The 16,875-nt window shown below is 50.1% G+C and overlaps 1 protein-coding gene across 3 annotated transcripts in view; it reads left to right on the top strand.

The window, feature by feature from the left end:
• The first annotated feature begins 547 nt into the window (after nt 1-547).
• Nucleotides 548-16,875, top strand: part of LOC122389249 (transcriptional enhancer factor TEF-1-like) — a 61,328-nt gene continuing 45,000 nt past the window's right edge. Inside the window, exon 1 of one of the 3 annotated variants that reach the window (XM_043381109.1) lies at nt 548-698. The gene's annotated coding sequence lies outside the window, so the exon portion shown is untranslated. Of the gene's footprint in view, nt 699-9,374; nt 9,591-16,875 lie in introns of those variants that run through there. The other 2 variants (XM_043381108.1, XM_043381110.1) reach the window with 2 other exon arrangements.

The raw sequence follows: 16,875 nt of genomic DNA, 5'->3' as shown, positions 1-16,875 counted from the left end.
TGGCACGGTGTCGGTTAACTTTTGCTCCCCCAGCCAGCTTCTTCGACGAGTAGTGCCCAGATTAGAAACGGAAATAACGTCCTTCGACCTTCACTTATCTCAATCTGACGGGAGAAGCCGATACCGGATACTGCCTAACGGCTTCTTCTCCCCACGGCCCATGGTATACTACCACTGGTATATAGGGCCTTGCTACCACTCACATTCTCCCCGCCCCAACGCAAAGCAGCCTGCTTCCCACGGCACTCCGCCCGTGGGAACGTCTGGTAGGTGGCGCCACCACGAGCAGTTGCGGACAGGGGACGAACTATTGCCGACTGAATTTGAACACATGACGTCAGGCGGCTCCCGTAATCAAAGTTCGCGACGGAAACGAGGTTTTTCTATCTTAGCGTGATTTCCGAGCATGGAAATGAATATACCGGGTTTTATCAGTTGTAAGGAAGCTATCTGTTAAGCAATGTGCTACGCAAGTCCCTGCTGGGACTGGGAGACGATGTCGCGAAAATAAGAACCGTCCAACCCGATTTCCGTTGGCTCGCCTTCTGTTGGTGCGCAGACGCGGTGCGCAGTGGACCGGCGCGTTGCCGGGATTCTTTGTCCATTCCTCGCATACCTCACGGAGGCGGGTACGGGGTAGTTGCGCGACCAGTGGCTTTGAAGCTGCATTTGTGGACATCGCTGGGATCGCGTTTAAGGTGAGTTCTCGTCTCGTGACCCCGCTGGCTGTGGTGTGAAGCGTTAGAAGGGAATATCGAGGGGTGGTTGAGCGTCGCTGGGAATGCCAGAACCTCGTGCGTTTGTTGCTCGGTACACGTGGCACTGACGGCGCTAGGCGTGAATTTCGGGGCGTTGGGAAGATTGAGGACAGGATATGAAGTGGAAGCTATCGAGCTGGTGAGGGGACAGGATCCTATTCCTTACTGATTCGATATCCCATAAACTGGGTGTCTAAAGCCCTGAAAAAGTCGATCGGGTCACCGCACTCACCGACCTCGTATTTCAATTTCGATCCGGGAGTAACCTGAAAGCTCAAGGCTCCCTCGTTCCGTAAAAGATCTACTGATGTCTGAAGATCTAAAAGATGTCTGATGATTGACCGAAAGGTGTATTATTTGCGCATCTGGTGATGGTCTCTCAGTCATATTTCATCATCCTTAGACCAGCGACTGCTGTCAGTATCGACTTTATTTGACTTTCGGAACGGTCGGAGCTCATGTGCACACAATACCGATTACCGGGTATTGAAGCACGGGCCGTTCAGTTTTATATCCGTGTGCAGTGGGTCCATGTGTCATGCTCGGCCGACGGTCGGGAGTCACGCTCTTCGTTCATGCGTGACGGGCCATGCCGTTCGAAAAGGCTGGTGCAGTCTGAGCGGCAGGCACGGTAGCGGGGCAACGGCAGAATACCCCTACCTGCTGCGGTAAGATACGTACTCCTTCACCTGCTGCGGCAAATTTATCTGATCTCCATTACCTGCTGCGGCAGATTACCCTTATACCTACTGCGGTAGAACCGTAGAAATCCTCGTCATCTGCAGAGACAGATTCTCTGTTATCCAGGGACTCCGTCAACGGGTGCGGGGAGGTCATGGGGTTCGACTTTGGAACCCGCAATATTTTCGTTTCGGTAATGCATCTGCATGGATAAGGGGTTGCTTTTTTTGTCGGACCCCCGGACGCCGGTGAAAACAGGGCGCCGGAGGGCATATTAGTCACGTGACATTTGGAACTTTTCCCCCTTTATGAGCCTTCTACATCCCAAACGTCACGTGTAAATTTCACGAACCTTGATCAAATCGCCCCAGGCGCCCTGTTTTCACCGTCGTCCGGACCCCCTCCCCCAATCTTAAAATCGTGACGGAGCCTTTTATTACGCAGAATGTTTTACATTCTATGCACAGTCAGTCTTGAAAGTATCGAGCATCAGTGCGGCGGATCCATCAAGCCCAACCGAGGGAGGGCTGCTAAACTTGAGTCACCGAACCAATTGACATCCTGATCCATCCTCCAGGTCAATTATGATAGTTCTGTGACTCTAAAAATTAGCAGCCCTTCCTCGGTCGGGCTTGGTGGATCCACCGCACCGATGCGCGGTACTTCCAAGATTGACTGTACATAATATATGTAGTGCAAAAGTACATTACGCCGTTTTCTGTTCATTATGTGCCGTCTTCAGTTTGATTAGGTGACCTGTCATTGAAGGTGTTCATTATTTTGTCGGATTGTCGAATGATGAGCGCAATTCTCGTTTATCTATTTTTGGATTCACTCCAACCGCAAGCCTTATGTAGGTCTAAATTTGCGTAACTAGTAATGGTACTATTTGGTTTCCCGATGATTATCCTCGTTTAGTCGTCAATATCAAGTCAATATGTTGAGGTTCCTATTCCAACCACTTTTCATTTTTTTGTTACGCATTCTTATGCCATTTGTTTTATGCCTTTATTTTTCTAAAATGATGGTTTATACCATAGGGGAGAGTGGGGAAAGATGCCCAGGGTTTTACTATGTCATATATTATTCGAAAATGACGATCGGAAAGCAAAAACTTGGAGTTTCAACGGAAGCCGACATCATTTTTCTCCAAAAAGATCACACTTTCGTGCCTGAAATATGATAACTTTTTTTGCTATTAAGCATTTTCCTGAAGAAGTGAAAAGGGGCATCTTACCCCACAGGGTGGGAAAGACGCCCCCTGGCGTTGGGGAAGATGCCTCCTGCACTATAAATGACATAAATGGGCACGTGAATCGCCTGAACGAATCAGTAGTCCCTTCGAGCCTGCAGTAGGCACCAAACGTCATCGTAAGGGCCCTCAAAAGTAGTCGTAAGGGGCTTCAGAGGTCATCGTTAGGGCCATCATAGTCCAGCGCGGCCACACAAGCCTCCGTGGTGGCGTTCGGAGACCACTGTGGGGCCCTTATAGGTCTTCATGATGCTTGAGGGCCCTCGAGCCCATCGTGGGGACCTCAGATGCCAGCGCGGCCCGTGGAGCCAACGTGGGAGCCCTCAAAGGATGTCGTGAGGGGTCCTGGAGCCAATAATGGGGCCCACAGAGGCCGTCGTGAGGGCTCTCAGAGTCAGATGCCGCCCAAAAAGTCGCTGTGTTGAGTGTGTGGGCCGAGAGACCGGCATGGGGAGCACCCGACCGTACTGGACTCTCAATAGTCCCAGATCGGCTTTTGTCTCTCATCACAAGTATGTAATAAATGATTTGACGGGCTGCTTGAAGGACAGCCTACGGATTTAGGGGGGCGTCTTTCCCCATCAGGACAGGGGGCATCTTACCCCAAGGTACCGAAGTAACATTAAATCAGTACAATTTGTTAGCCATAAAATTACACCCTGAAACAAACTGTTTGGGACACAGTGCACGCATGTTGATGTATCACGACTATAGCAAGGGACGCAAATATTATCTACCTTCTTTGATATTTACAATGTTTTGACACCAAAATATTTTTTGAAAACAGCAAATAAAAAACATGCAATCACCAGCCAGCCGTTGCCCAACCGAGCTTCGCAAATTTTTGTGCAGTTAACAAGGCAGGCTTCCGCTTTACGCTAAGAACATTAATTTCTAGGTTCGATTCTTTGTTTCGCCGCTAGAGGGGGTGGGGCGTCTTTCCCACCCTGGGCATCTTACCCCACTCTCCCCTACGTTTATGCTGCGAATCGTATTTGACTCATTGGCTAGGTTGTTTCTACTAAAAACAAATAGCGTAATATACCCTGCGCATGTATACCTTATCAAAATGCCGATATCGCTGCCATTATAATGCCGAAAGTAACGCCCAAAATACCACCTGCATAGCAAATTTACGTTATGGAGCTTACATAACATTACCTACTGCAAATTTAACAGGATGCGGCGCGGAACTGTGAATAGCTCTTGATCCGTTGATGTATATAGTATATGCCCTGAAATACTCTGCGGATCTAGTCACGCATATTTTACACAGCTACCAGATATTGTTGAGCTCATCCCCTCATGTTTACCTTATCATAAACCAAGAAAACCTTCCCGTTCAATGTTGTGTCTTCAGCTACAGTATAATAAATTTTTCACTTGTATTGGGATTTTCATGCAAACGTTTTGTTACGCTTAGTGACAAATGCTGATAAGGAAACGGAAATCCCTGTCATTTTATGCAAATGAGACTGCTCTTTGTCTTGGTCATTAAGCGAAAATGTTCAAAGTTCAAACTAGTGGAAAAGTCTGATGACCTCCAATTTAAAATTGTCGATAGCATTGTACCCAATTTTTTTCATTGATGATTGACACGGCTAGGGTGTGACTGTTTCCTGTTAGTAGCAACAGCTTCCAGCGAAATGTTTTCCACTTGATCTTATGCCTAATGATCTGCGGGGTTTGGCTTGAGGTAATTTGCTGTCAACATCCGGAACTTATGTGACAATATTTATTCTTCATTTATACCACACGGATGGAACAATGTATAATCTGGCATATGTTCATCATTGTTATACGGAGGACTGCTTGAAGTCGAATGAAGGAGACTTTTCAGGAGGTAAAGAAGCGACTTCGCCTGTTAATTATTACATCCCCTTCCTGGTGGCTCTTGTTACGCTCCCAGTTTAGTCAGTTATATAAGGCAGGCATACAATAACAGTTCAAAGTAATTTAAAAAGCCAAAAGATAGTTAAAAAGTAAGGCATACATGGCAATGAGCAATTATATTGGTGAGAAATGCCATTTATCCAAAATATTTCATCATGTTGATTGCACAGTTAGATGCTACATTCATTTCAGCAATCTATTGCAACAAGTGTTCGATCAATTTTAGAGTGATTTTCATTCATCTGATGGGTTTTACTGGTCACCTTATCTTCATTAGGAGATCTCCTAGTCTGGTATTAGCCGGGATGTTGTCACACACAGTCCTAATTGGATGCGTTTCGTGACTCGGGATTTGTCAATCAAATGCGGTGCACTTGAAGAATGCTTGTCGTTTCAGTCCTTGGTTTCAGTCTCCGAATGCGTCGCATACACTGCATGTATGCAGAGAATCGCTTCATTCCAAGCCGTCGCCAGGTTCCGGCTTTTGTTGCTGGCCGCCCTTCTCAGTATTTTGGCCATATGCTGGATCAAGCATCGGGAATATTCGAATCATTTCGGCTATCAATACCGAGACGAAGTTAACTGGATATCGGAAATGTTTTGAAATCATCGTTATGGCAAAGCGTCTCCTTTTGCGAAGCTGGTTTAGGTGCGGCTTATAGGCTCCCATTCGATAATTTTTCTTCGCGAACATCGACCTTTTCAGCGAAAATTTTCAACATTATCTTTTATTTCTTACATGATTTTGACGTTTTTCGTGTCTCTGTTATGTTTGACAGCTGACTTTGTTCTTTAAAAGTAAAAGCTAATTATCTCTCTTGAAGATGTGGTAAAATGGTTTGCTGCGTGAGTCGAGTGGACACAGTGTGCTATGAACATTGAACAAGCACTGTAGAACTGCTGAATCTCCCTGAACTATCCTTTTCTACTCATGGATCCCATGCAAAGCGCCCGCAGTGCCAGAGAGGCAGACGAGAGGCCCCATCACAACCGCTCTCATCAGGCGGTGCAGCGGCTCCATCCATCTCCATAGGACGCGGCGGTTGTCATGACGACGGCCGGCGCGGCATCATCAGTCAGTCTGGTTCGCGTCGGGCGTCGGCCGCGCGGCGTCCGCGACACACAATGAGCGGTGGTGACGCCGAGGGGCGAGGTGTGCCCGAGCCGTTCGTTGCATCAGTCGCTGCAGGACTGTTATGGACAGGAAGGACCATCAGGCGCCTCCGAGAGTGTCCAGATGACGTCTCGGGACTGCCCGTTGCGTCAGTGATGCTCCGTGGTGAAATGATTTACGTGTTAGGGGGTCGTTACTGGTGCCAAGTCTCGAGGGGCTAGGTTTCATGTCCAATGTCCATGAAGGAAAAGGTCTTTTGAGGATATATTTCATCGTGTTTGCCTTGAAGTGGAAAGCTTAATGATCTTTATATTCACCTGAAAATTAATGCGTGCATTGCCCAACAAAACGTCAAAAACAAAAATAACCATTATCAAAGTATTTAACTTACTAATTGCGCGATGCTTCCAAACATGGCCAGAGCGCGAACGAACACCGCGTCTTTGTTGATACCTGGCCACTGTTAACAACTTGGCAACATTCTGATTCACTCAATATGGTCAGCCATCTATTTAGGTCGGCAAAGGCGCAATATTTGCTGGGGATTTCCCCGCATTTCGACGATACAGATTCCGTATCCGCTATCGCCATGCATTGTCTGACGCCATTGCGCATCAAGTCAAACTACTCACGCTATAAAGGCCGATAAAATGCCTTCAACACCGCACGAGCTACCAAACTCCGCCCCCTCTGCCGTTGCAACCCCCAAACCTCACGCCCCCACCGCCCGGGGACAGCGCGTCCGCCCGCGGCGGACCGGCGACCGCACTCGGCAACGGTAAACCTGAAATGGCGTGGTGGCGGCGGCGACGCCAAACCAGTTCTGGGGCCGCACCTCCAGCCCGCGCCACCGCCGCCGGATGAGCGACGCTTCCGGCGAGCCCCGAGATGGACTCTCGAGGACATAAGGAGGGGGGGGGGAGGGAGTCGAGAAGATGCAGGGGGGGAGGGAAGTGACATGGGCAGGGCGGACCCTGCAACAAAGGGCGATGTCCTGTGTAGGGATGTCATGGAAACGAGAGAGTCGTAGCTAGGTAGGAAGTTCAGGCTATGTCTCGTCCGTGAGTTTGAGAAGGTAAATATTGCGTGCAAGGATTACGCAAATGACGTGGCGGGTAATCGTTAGCTGATGAAGCCATTACGGAGTGTTGCAGAAAATTATTCCGAGGCTGTCCTTGCAGATACCACACTAAAGCGATTAGCCCGTTCCCGATCCTTTTGCGTGGATTATGCTAGTAATGTCGTTCTGGCTGGACGGAATTTACCTGTGATTGAAGTTTTGCCGAGGAGAGGGGTAGCTGGCACGTAGATGATGGCTATACTTGTCAGGAACGTAGCGCAGTTGCGTGTTTTTGTAGTTAAGCTCATTCTAGGAGATAATTTCAGCCGCTGATTATTTTATTTGGAAATTGCAATATGACCAATTGACCTGCCATTTACTGGCGAGGTTACAGAACCTCCTTTCCCATTGGGCTCATCATCGCTTATATGCTACTGATGTTGACGGCATGCCTCTATAAATATTTGATGTGTTGCTGGTATTAGCAGCGAAATGGTTTATTGAACGACTGATATTGAACTAGAGCAGAACATAGGAAGCATCGATAACAATACTGGGCTATTCAAAGCGTTTTCCAGGTTACTGGTTCGGGAAAATATCACCTTCGCCGTTTCAAAAATCAAAGCTGAACATCAGAGGAAAAATGGTCTGATAAGAGTTTGTTTATCCCGTTTGTTTTATCATATCCTATATTGTTTGTTGGGTGATTCATTTAGCGCCATTCAGTATTCATCGCCGTTTTTAGTTTGCCGTTTCCCGAAAGTCAGCTGTCGGAGTCGCCGGTGTATCCGGCCAAAAAGTTTCCCGTGACGCCAGTGCATCCCGGCTGAGTTTTCCTGCAGCGCGGAGCTCGCTCGCTCGCTCGCGCGCCGGCCTGCAGTGCGCGCCGCTCGCTCGGGCTCCACTGTCGCCGGTGACCTTGTCATTAGACACCGGCCGGAACAATGCCAATCAGGTGTGTTTGCGCGCTCCATTTCGGCCGATTTTTCCTGACCGGCCGGTTTGTGCAGGTGTGACTCAGGTCCTCGGAGGTTGGACTGTGGGCTGCAAACTGTGGACCGCAGTCGAGGAGGAAGGGACCAGGATCGTAGAGAGGTTTTCGCCTTAAAAAAAATATTTCTCATTGATCGTTAATGTGATACCAAGTCACGCTAACGTGGGATGTCATTAAGGTGAAAATAGCTGATGAGACCGGTGGGATATTTGGAGGAGGCTGAATGAAATTATTTCCTCCTTCTGGAAATGTCGTCAGTGTATTTCATTCCGGGCGAAGTTTACGAATTAAACTCCGCCCGGAATCTGAACTCCTGTCTCCGATCGAAGGCTGGCTGTCAGTGACATCGGCACCGGTTCGGTCGCCCGGCCGATGCAGCGACGATCCGACTGTTTTTGCCGGCGGACGTTGTCGGCCGAACCAAAACAAACGACTGTGTGTCTGTCAGGAGTCTGGTGATTTCTCTCTGCTGGTGGGCGATTCTCTCTGTTGCACCGGCTCCAGCCCCCTCCCCTCGCCCACCCTTCTGGTCGACCGTCGGCTCTTGTGCTCTTTGCTAATACATGGGCTTCCAACAGACCTGCCAGAGCCCTGAGGCCATCTCTGCCCCCCCCCCTCCCCCTAAGGCTTTGCGGGCAGCTAACGTCATCTGACGAGAGGGGGGGGGGGGCGGCGTATACGTCTCATGCACGGGTCGCCGGTTCTGTTTATGGTGTCGTTTGGCTATGTTTACGTGGCAGTCGGTACCGCGAACAGACCTGTGCGCCCACAGAGTGGTTTGTACCCCCGGAGGGCAGTGTTTTACAGAAAACAGCGCTGACTTGAGAAGTCTGGGTTGGCCTCTTCGTCACACGCACTCGGAAAAAAAGTTATGACTTTGAATGGACCATTAGCCAACGATTTTCTCGTATATTTGCTGCAAAACTTTGTAATGCCTTTTCAATTACACAGATGTTACGATCTTTTTTTCGATATCCACCGATACTGTGATCGTTTGTTCGTCCTTGAAACGGTCGTGCTCCTTTGTTCCGTGTATTTTGCACAAGATGAAGGGAGATCTGAACTGATACGATTCGTACCTTCGTCACTCCCCGGCTGCCTTTGTGAGATTATCTGATGGAAACAAGAGATCTAAGCAACTGATCGAGGGCCGCGATTTTCTCCTGAATTCGTCATCGTTCCTGGAACTTGTATTTTTCACTTCTTTGTGGTCAGTATTGTAGACAGTCCGTTAGCGTAACATACGGAGCTCAAGAGCTAATCCGCGCCGCGCTATGCTTTGGGAACGCTATGCTTTGGGAACGCGCTGACGGACGCTGCTCCTCTCCACATGGATCTGTATCAGGTCATCGGTGACCGGTCTAGTGTGAGCCGTGGCCGGCACACTAAGTAGGTGCGCCGTAGCCGCGGGCACTCTCTGGACGTTCCCACGACCGGCGGGACGCGCAGACTCGTCAGGAGCGCGCTGCGGACGGCCCGGCGCCCGCGGAATTCGGCGGCAGTTCGGCATCACAAAGGGCCGCGCGCGCCGCGCGCTGCGACCTTATCCGGCTAAAAACAAGCCGACCGGCCGGCCGGCCGCGCGCGCCCCGCCGGACACGTAATTGGGAGCGGCCATAGTGGTCAGAGAGGCAGCCAAGAGCCCGCGGCGGTGGCGGCGGCAGCGAGAGGGACCGGGCGGCGGCGGCGGCGGCGGCCGACGCGCGGTGGCAGCTCACCAGTGTACCTGGCGGCGGCCCGCGCGTGTGGCGGCGGACCGAGCCGAGCGGACCAGACCGGACCAGAGTGGTCTCTGACGGACCGGACCACAGCGCCGCCGCGGGGACGAGCGAGGAAAGGTGAGCTGCCGGAAGACGCCGTCGTGGAGGGCACGGCCGGTGGTGGACTGTTGTCACGGTGGTCACAACTCCGGTCGCGGTGTGGGTAAAGGTAGCGTTGGTGTTGGAGGAAGGTAGCAGGCTCATTGTATTTAGAGCTCTTGGTAGATACTTGTTCGAGTTCGAGACGGAGTTGGAGGAAAAGGGCACAGGTAGCTGGACGCCCGCCGTCAGTCACACCACTGTCCGGCACACGGTGCGCCGGTCGCCCCGGTCGCCGTGGAATGCTATCATCGCGTGCGGGTCTGTGTGCACAGGCGCCGTGGTCGGATCGGTATGCGGCAGCGCCATGACGAATAACGACCCGCAGCGGCTCCTGTCCCGGCTACTGGCGTACCATTGGAGCGGATTTTAGCCATGGGGACGTGTTCAAACAGTCAACCTGTCGCGGGGTTCGCCGGTGTTGCGTCTGCCGCCGTTGGCGATGTGATTGCTGAAGACTGAGCCAGACACGTCTGGGGAGGTGTGCATATGTTCCCGGGCTTGTTTGCATTGCGTAAGCGGTTTAGATTTCATGATCGGATGCGGTAGTTGTTTACAGTTCATTTTCCACTGGGAAATGAGGCCCATTGGTGATTGCTGTGGCAGTGAAGAGGAAGCTGATCAATTGACTGAACTTACCTAGCGATCAAATTGAGCTGAAAGCAACCAGTCCAGCCGACCTAAAATGTTTATGAAAAGGACCTAATGACCTATCTTGTTCATGCAACCATCTGACATAGATCAGTGCTGTCTTGTATTTATTTATGTTGGATATTGATATAGTCCAAATGGTTAAGTGGGTGGCTGATGGCTAGGGCCTTGATTAGTATAGCCTGTTGCGTAACATCACAGACGTAGGCTTGTCCTCGGAGAGGAGTCAGCTTCTATTTTCCACGGAGGGTCGACAGCTTAAATGACTGATTGAAACTGATTTGCCCTGAGAGTCGATCATGTGTGGTGTTTGCTCCCATTGCACGATTTAGCTTGTTTCACTTATCAGTGTTCACTTATTTTGGGGGCATCACATGGAACGATCTCTGTCCACTATTGCCTATTTTTTCACTTTATCACGACCGCACATGGACGTGAATAACAAAAATAACTGTGAATCTTCATTTATATTAGTGTGCACCCAACAACAAAAATAGCACCAATGGTTACCGTCATCTCCCGTTGATCGCGATATGGTTAGAACACCACATAACCTTGAGCATTCAATGACAAATTCGCTTCGTGGTTACAATACAATAAGACAGCGATCTTTTCCTTCCGATGATGATCCTTTGCATTTTTTCTTGAAACTTCATTGTTAGGCATGACTCATAAAGTGGCCGGGAAAAATACTCTGAATGGTTCAAGTGAAGTGCAGCTTTTGTTGTCCTTAATCTGTCCCGTCCAGCCATACCTTGCCGGGTGGTATTTGTCGGCTCGTCTGATCTTGGGGCTGGTCTCTGAATTCCACGTCAGTCGGCGAACCGATTTGCATTCCCGACGAATCGGCGATGTCACAGGATTGTGACTGAGGTTTGTTCAGAATAGCTACGGGCTGGTTTTGGAGAATGAGTATTCGATGACTCCGTGGAACTATTTGGATGAGAGACATGACTACTTGCCGTTTTCTAATGTGATACCAATGCTTGATTTATCGTTTTCTGCAATAGGCGTTTGAGCTCATTTATTCGATTGTCAGGGGTTTGACAACAAAATCCGAAACGGGCAAAAGGTTCAGTTATTTGTGTCTTATTCAACTTCTAAAAATCCTGCTCGGCTGTCAGCGCTAAGTCCAATATGCAGCACTGCTGATCACCACATCGCCACAGCCGCGTACTATTAGGTAATTATATGCAATTACGCGTGGTTTGTCGGCGTGTTCCAGAAACTGTTTGTTCCTTTTCAAAGAGGATGTTCCATTCAATACACGACATTTTTACTGGCCAGTTGCCGAATACATCAGTTCCTGTCTCACCCCTAAGGTGTTACTCTTAGTCAACTAATAAAGGAAAATCCTGAATATCTTTTTCTTATAAAACATCAATTCAAAAACAGGAAGGTTGTAAGCGTTTCACTGGAATGAACGGAAAATGTGCCGACAATTTTCAGGTAGCTTGAAAAGTGTCTGTTTCCGTCTGTTTCAATCAGATGTTTCCCTCAATTTCATTCAGTTTCTGTCAGTCGGTACCGTTTGTTTTCAATCTTTCCGCTCAAAACGGTGATGCTCACGAGTTTTATATGCGGATTAGTCATACTATTCGCACAGTTATGGACCAGGCTATTTGGATTAATTACCACTAACTACCGCTAATTTGATCACCAGGCACCCTGTCGGCGCGTTTGGTGTTGCTGGGTGATACGTCACACCTACCCTCAAACAGTCGCAGCTGCCGCGGTCTTTCTCAGTCCGTGCGCTGGCCGACTAGGGTCCTGACAGCCGCGTGCAGCGAAATCGTTCAACCGTGAAACGATTTCGCAGCTAAATCGCCCCAAAACGGCCGAATTTGGGTACGGTGAATGACAACGCTAAACGTAAATTACTTTGGAATGAAGTTTAGCCGCACGTTAAGTGTTTGATCATGAAGCAATTTCAACAGCAGTTAGATGCTTCCAGTTTGCTGGATTTGCGGTCAAATGGAGTGTCGTGCGCTGGAATAGACATTGTTTTGTTCTCTTCCCATTTCCTTCTGTTGTCTATGCAGTTTTCTCTTCCTTGAATTACTTATTTCGCAAGATATTGTATGAAAGTCGCATTTTATGTAAGGAGTTGTTTTTGGTAGCAGCTTTACAAGTACATTTTGTGTTTGATTTGCAATATGATCGTCCTCATTTCCTCTTGCGTGCTCGTCGTGACATCTTCGACATACATTGTGACATTTCTGTAGAAGTGGTTCATTCCGTTTGACCTCTGTCTTGCAGCGTAATTAGCTGAGCCGCATACCTACCTTGCCTGTCGCAGCTCATTTAGAGCAATGTTTATCCGCATTCGCAAAGCTTGACTCCGTAATGTGATACTTTAATTGGCATAGGTCTCTGGTCTGGTCTGGTGAGGGGTTCGGTGTCCTCGCGTCCTTGTCCTCGCAGTGAAGAGTTCCCCGCGTTTTACCCGTGCCTTACCGTGCCATGCTCGTTTAGGTATGTTGCTCCATTATTGACACCAACGTGCGCGTGATGTGCCCAATTGACGGCTGTGTTTCGGCTCGCAATGGCAAAAATGGGTGCATGTAAGGAAATGAGTGGGCATACAGCCCAATGGCACCCTGTCGTGACCTCAGTGTCACGCTATTCAGTTGAATATCGCTAATGATATCACTGAACGAGACGAGTCTGACGGCAATTCCGCTCGATACTCGTCCTGGCACTCTGTCTGCACCGACTTCCCTCTCTCTCCCCCGTGTCCGGACGTCTAAAAACCTCCAAACTGGTCGCCGCTTTACGACTGTGTGCTGCCGGGGATGGTTCTTGTCGAACCTCGCCGGCGATGGACCGCGCGGTTAATGGCGTCCGTCGACCATTTCAGGGCCGGCTTTCTATCGACGAAGCCCGGCTCGATCCCGCAGTAATGACTTGGAACCACTGCCAAAATGCAAATGCTGGCAATGCCTTGCAGCGTGCAAAGCGCATAAATAACGATGCGCCGTCTTATTCCGAGGGCCCGCGGGCGGTGAAACCCCAAACGGTCGCCATTGTGGTGACCGTGGGCGGTTACCGGCGCCAGTGGCCGGCGAAGTTGGTGGTTATTTCCGGCCGGAGTGGTTACCTGCCGTTTGTGATGGCTTCTTCTAGTGTTGCTAATGATTTCTGGTGTCTTAGTAGACAGTGGACACTGCCGTGAGTCGTTTTTTCTTCTTCCATGGATGATTGCCTGACTTCTAAGCATTGACATCGGTTATAACAGGATTTGAGCTGATATCTGCGAGTTGTAACCACCGCCAGCGACGATCAGCTCGATAGTTCGTGTGGTTTTTCCTCGAAATGGTTGTTACTTCCAGTGGTGCGATAGCAGTCGGTAGTTGTGTTGTTGTGCTTTAAACTGCCGTCGGTGTTAACATTGTCAATAGTCACAGGGCCAGGTAACCTCTACGATCTTACAAAGTTCCATCGGTGTCATTATGTGTCGCCAATGTATGGCGATGGCTGCCGTTCGGCACTCGGCAGCACGCCGCCACATCACTGCCCTCATCCAGCAGTTCACCATTACGGGGAGCAGTGACGAGGACAGCGTCTGCTGTTCGCCCACTCGTCTCGTTTGCATACAGATCCTGATTAATGAGCGACCTGCCTTCACCATTTACCGACATCGATTGATCCAATCGAATCTCGGGCCGCCCGGGGAAAACCAACGGCAGATACGCCGGACATTACGTCGGTTTCATGACCTCTTTCCATCACATCACATCTTGTGCGCCCATCTCGCACGGTGTCACTCTCGCCAGACGACCGGACTGGCGGCATTCGGAAGGGGCACGGCGGCCGTGCGGACCCGCGCGGTAACGGGTCGCGGAATTCGGAAGGGGCTGGCCGGCCGAGCGGTGTCCGAAAGGGGCCTCATCCGGTCAGCTGGCGGCGCCGGCGCTGTGCCGAGCTCAGCCCGCGCGGTGGTGGTGGTGGTGGTGGTACCTGAGCGCCGGGCACGTCCGGCCGACCGCCGAACCGGCTCCGCCGCCGGCGATCCGCTCAGCCGTGTGGTTACTCATCGGACCCGCCGCCGCAGCCGCCGCCGCCGCTGCTCAGCTCACGGCTGGACACTGGGCAGGCCCTCCGCCGGGCTGCTCAGCGCTCATGGTCGGACCGAGCCATGACGCCAGCAGCGCTGGCAAGAGACGCGTCTGATGCAGAAGCTCTGCTCTGGGGGACGTTGATGAGAGGTGTTTTTGTCAGTGATTGGTCGCTGGTTTACATCAGTGACTGGATTCGGAAGGCGGAGGAACGTGGACGGGGCGTTTTTTAGCGGCGTGTTACGGGCTTTTTAGATGACATTTCCCAGTTTCGTAAGTGGTTCCAAATGTAGTTCCTCATTCCCCAGTAGTGTAGAATTTAGAAACACCACGTTTGGAAAGTACTCAGCTTGCGACAGCTGCCGTGCTCTCCTAAAACGAGCTAAAAAACATGTAAATTGAGGGTAGGTAGCTTGATGCCTTTCAAGCGCCTCTTCTTTCTGCGTATTGTCGGCTCCGCTGGCGAATATGAATACCACTCCCTTCTCTCAAATCGTTTGATGTTTGTAATTAATCTGTTACGCTACGCCTTGTGAGCAACGAATCAAAGGCGTTATTCATAAGGAAGCTCATCACTTAGCGGAAATTTCATAACTCCAAGCCCTTCAATTTTCGTCTCTCAGGCTCTTCACAGTTCACAAAGCGTTGTTTCACTCGGACTGGTTTTATAGTTTCTACCCACTGAGAGCTCTGGGGCAGACCCATTTGCCTGTCGCAGAGAGTTCCAGGGAGGGTGGAGATGATTTCAGGATCACGGGTTAATTGGATCAGTATGTGCAGGGGTTCACTGAACCGCCGCGTGAGGTGAGGATCTTACGGTTCACGCGATGATCCATTCATCATTCGGTCAGTTCTGACCGCTCACGAATCAGAGAATGAGCAGAGAACGCTAGGCCATGCAACGTTCCCGTGAGTGGCTGCGATCAGGAGCACGCGGCGCAGTTGTATGAGCCTTTGCTGAGGACATTTGGAAGTGAGGCATGTTGTGATAATGCAGGGCAAACGGAGCCTATTTTGGCGATATCCGGTCGCGTGCGTTGATGGATGAGCTAAAGAGTGAGGTCTGATGAGCGGTGGTGACGCTCGAAGTATCGCCCCGTGCTTTATCGCCGTCGACGTTTCACCTTTGAGGTGTTTCGTGCTACGTGTCAGTTCGAAGGTGACCGATGAGCCTAGCGGAAAATGTCTTTGACGAATCGCACAATGTCTTGGTGGTCTCATTTGTTTGTTGCACAAACAATGGTGGCCAGAGATCTTCCGTGTCAATGTTGAAAGTCGATATCGGGAAGCGATCGGTTGTCTGACCACCGCCGCAGTGCCTGGTGTCCTTGCGTGTCCTGATCGTGCCGGAAAGAAAATGACATGATATGGCACGGAATACAACTTTATTTCAGCCTTTTAGATCCATGGGCGATACCGTTTGGCATTTACGAAACCTTCATGAGGTTAAGCTGGTTGTTTCGTTGTGCACGATCATTCCTTGTGAGTATCGGATCGCGAGATTATCTGTCATTGATCGAATGACGGCCGATCGAGATCTCAATGATGCCGTTTCCAATGGATGATCGTGACTGAAAAGTTCACCCACAACAGGCAACTGCCGCTAATCATTCATGAAATCACCAGCAACAGAGCGTGACATAACGATTGACAAGACTAGGAACAGGTGTCTCCCGTAATTCAATCATGTTTATGATGCCAGGCACGCTCATTTTTCTATTTCTCGTTATTGGATAGGAAATTAACGCTTGTCGTTACGTCCCTATCGTAATTAGGCGCCTTTGGAATGCTTATCCTCAGCTGAAATTACTGTTAGCGCTTTTTATGTCGTAACTCCCGGCGTCATGAGAACGCAGCTCATACCTGTTTCGGAGATCTGAGCCTTTTGCATGTTTGGCTTGTTGACATGACGTGTCGCTGCCGCCTGTCTGGCCAGGCGGGAGGTAAGAGCTATCCGAATTTCGGCGTATCGCCGACCGGGAAGGAAAGACACACCTTGTCTGGATCATGTGTGACATGGTCATTGGCCATTCAGCACGTTAAAAACGCCTCCATATTCCTCCAACACTGCCGGTTTCCGCGAACATTCGGCACGTCGCCAATGCGGATAGACAATCACCCTTTCAACAGCTCACGGGAAGGCTCACGGAGCTTTCCATTCACTACTCTCTCTGTCTCATTTCTGCTGCGACGAGTTTGTTGGCACGCACGTGCCACGTGCGGTACATTGATATGTCATATGCCGTGTCGGCCGGCCTGGGCGGTGCCGAATCTAACCATGTATCAAAACTGGCGTTGCATCGGTCCATCGCGTCGCATGCAGTCAAGCGGAACACACCAACATACACACCAACGACAACTGGCAATGTACAGGGTGTTGCAGGTAAATTGGGAATTTTCAGACCTAATTTCAACATGCTATTAATACGGTGAATGAAAACACATAAAGTTGAAACTTCGCACATGTATTGTGTCATGTACACACAGCCTTGTCACTCGATGTGACCGCCGTCGGCGTCCCGCACCCTCTCGAGACGGCGCCGGAAAGCGGAGCA

This window comes from Amphibalanus amphitrite, unplaced genomic scaffold (genome assembly GCF_019059575.1).
Source record: "Amphibalanus amphitrite isolate SeventyFive unplaced genomic scaffold, NRLGWU_Aamphi_draft 000350F_arrow, whole genome shotgun sequence".
Taxonomy (NCBI): Eukaryota; Metazoa; Arthropoda; class Thecostraca; order Balanomorpha; family Balanidae; genus Amphibalanus; species Amphibalanus amphitrite.
Note: the sequence above shows the minus strand (reverse complement) of the source record. Positions and strands in the feature narration are given on the sequence as shown.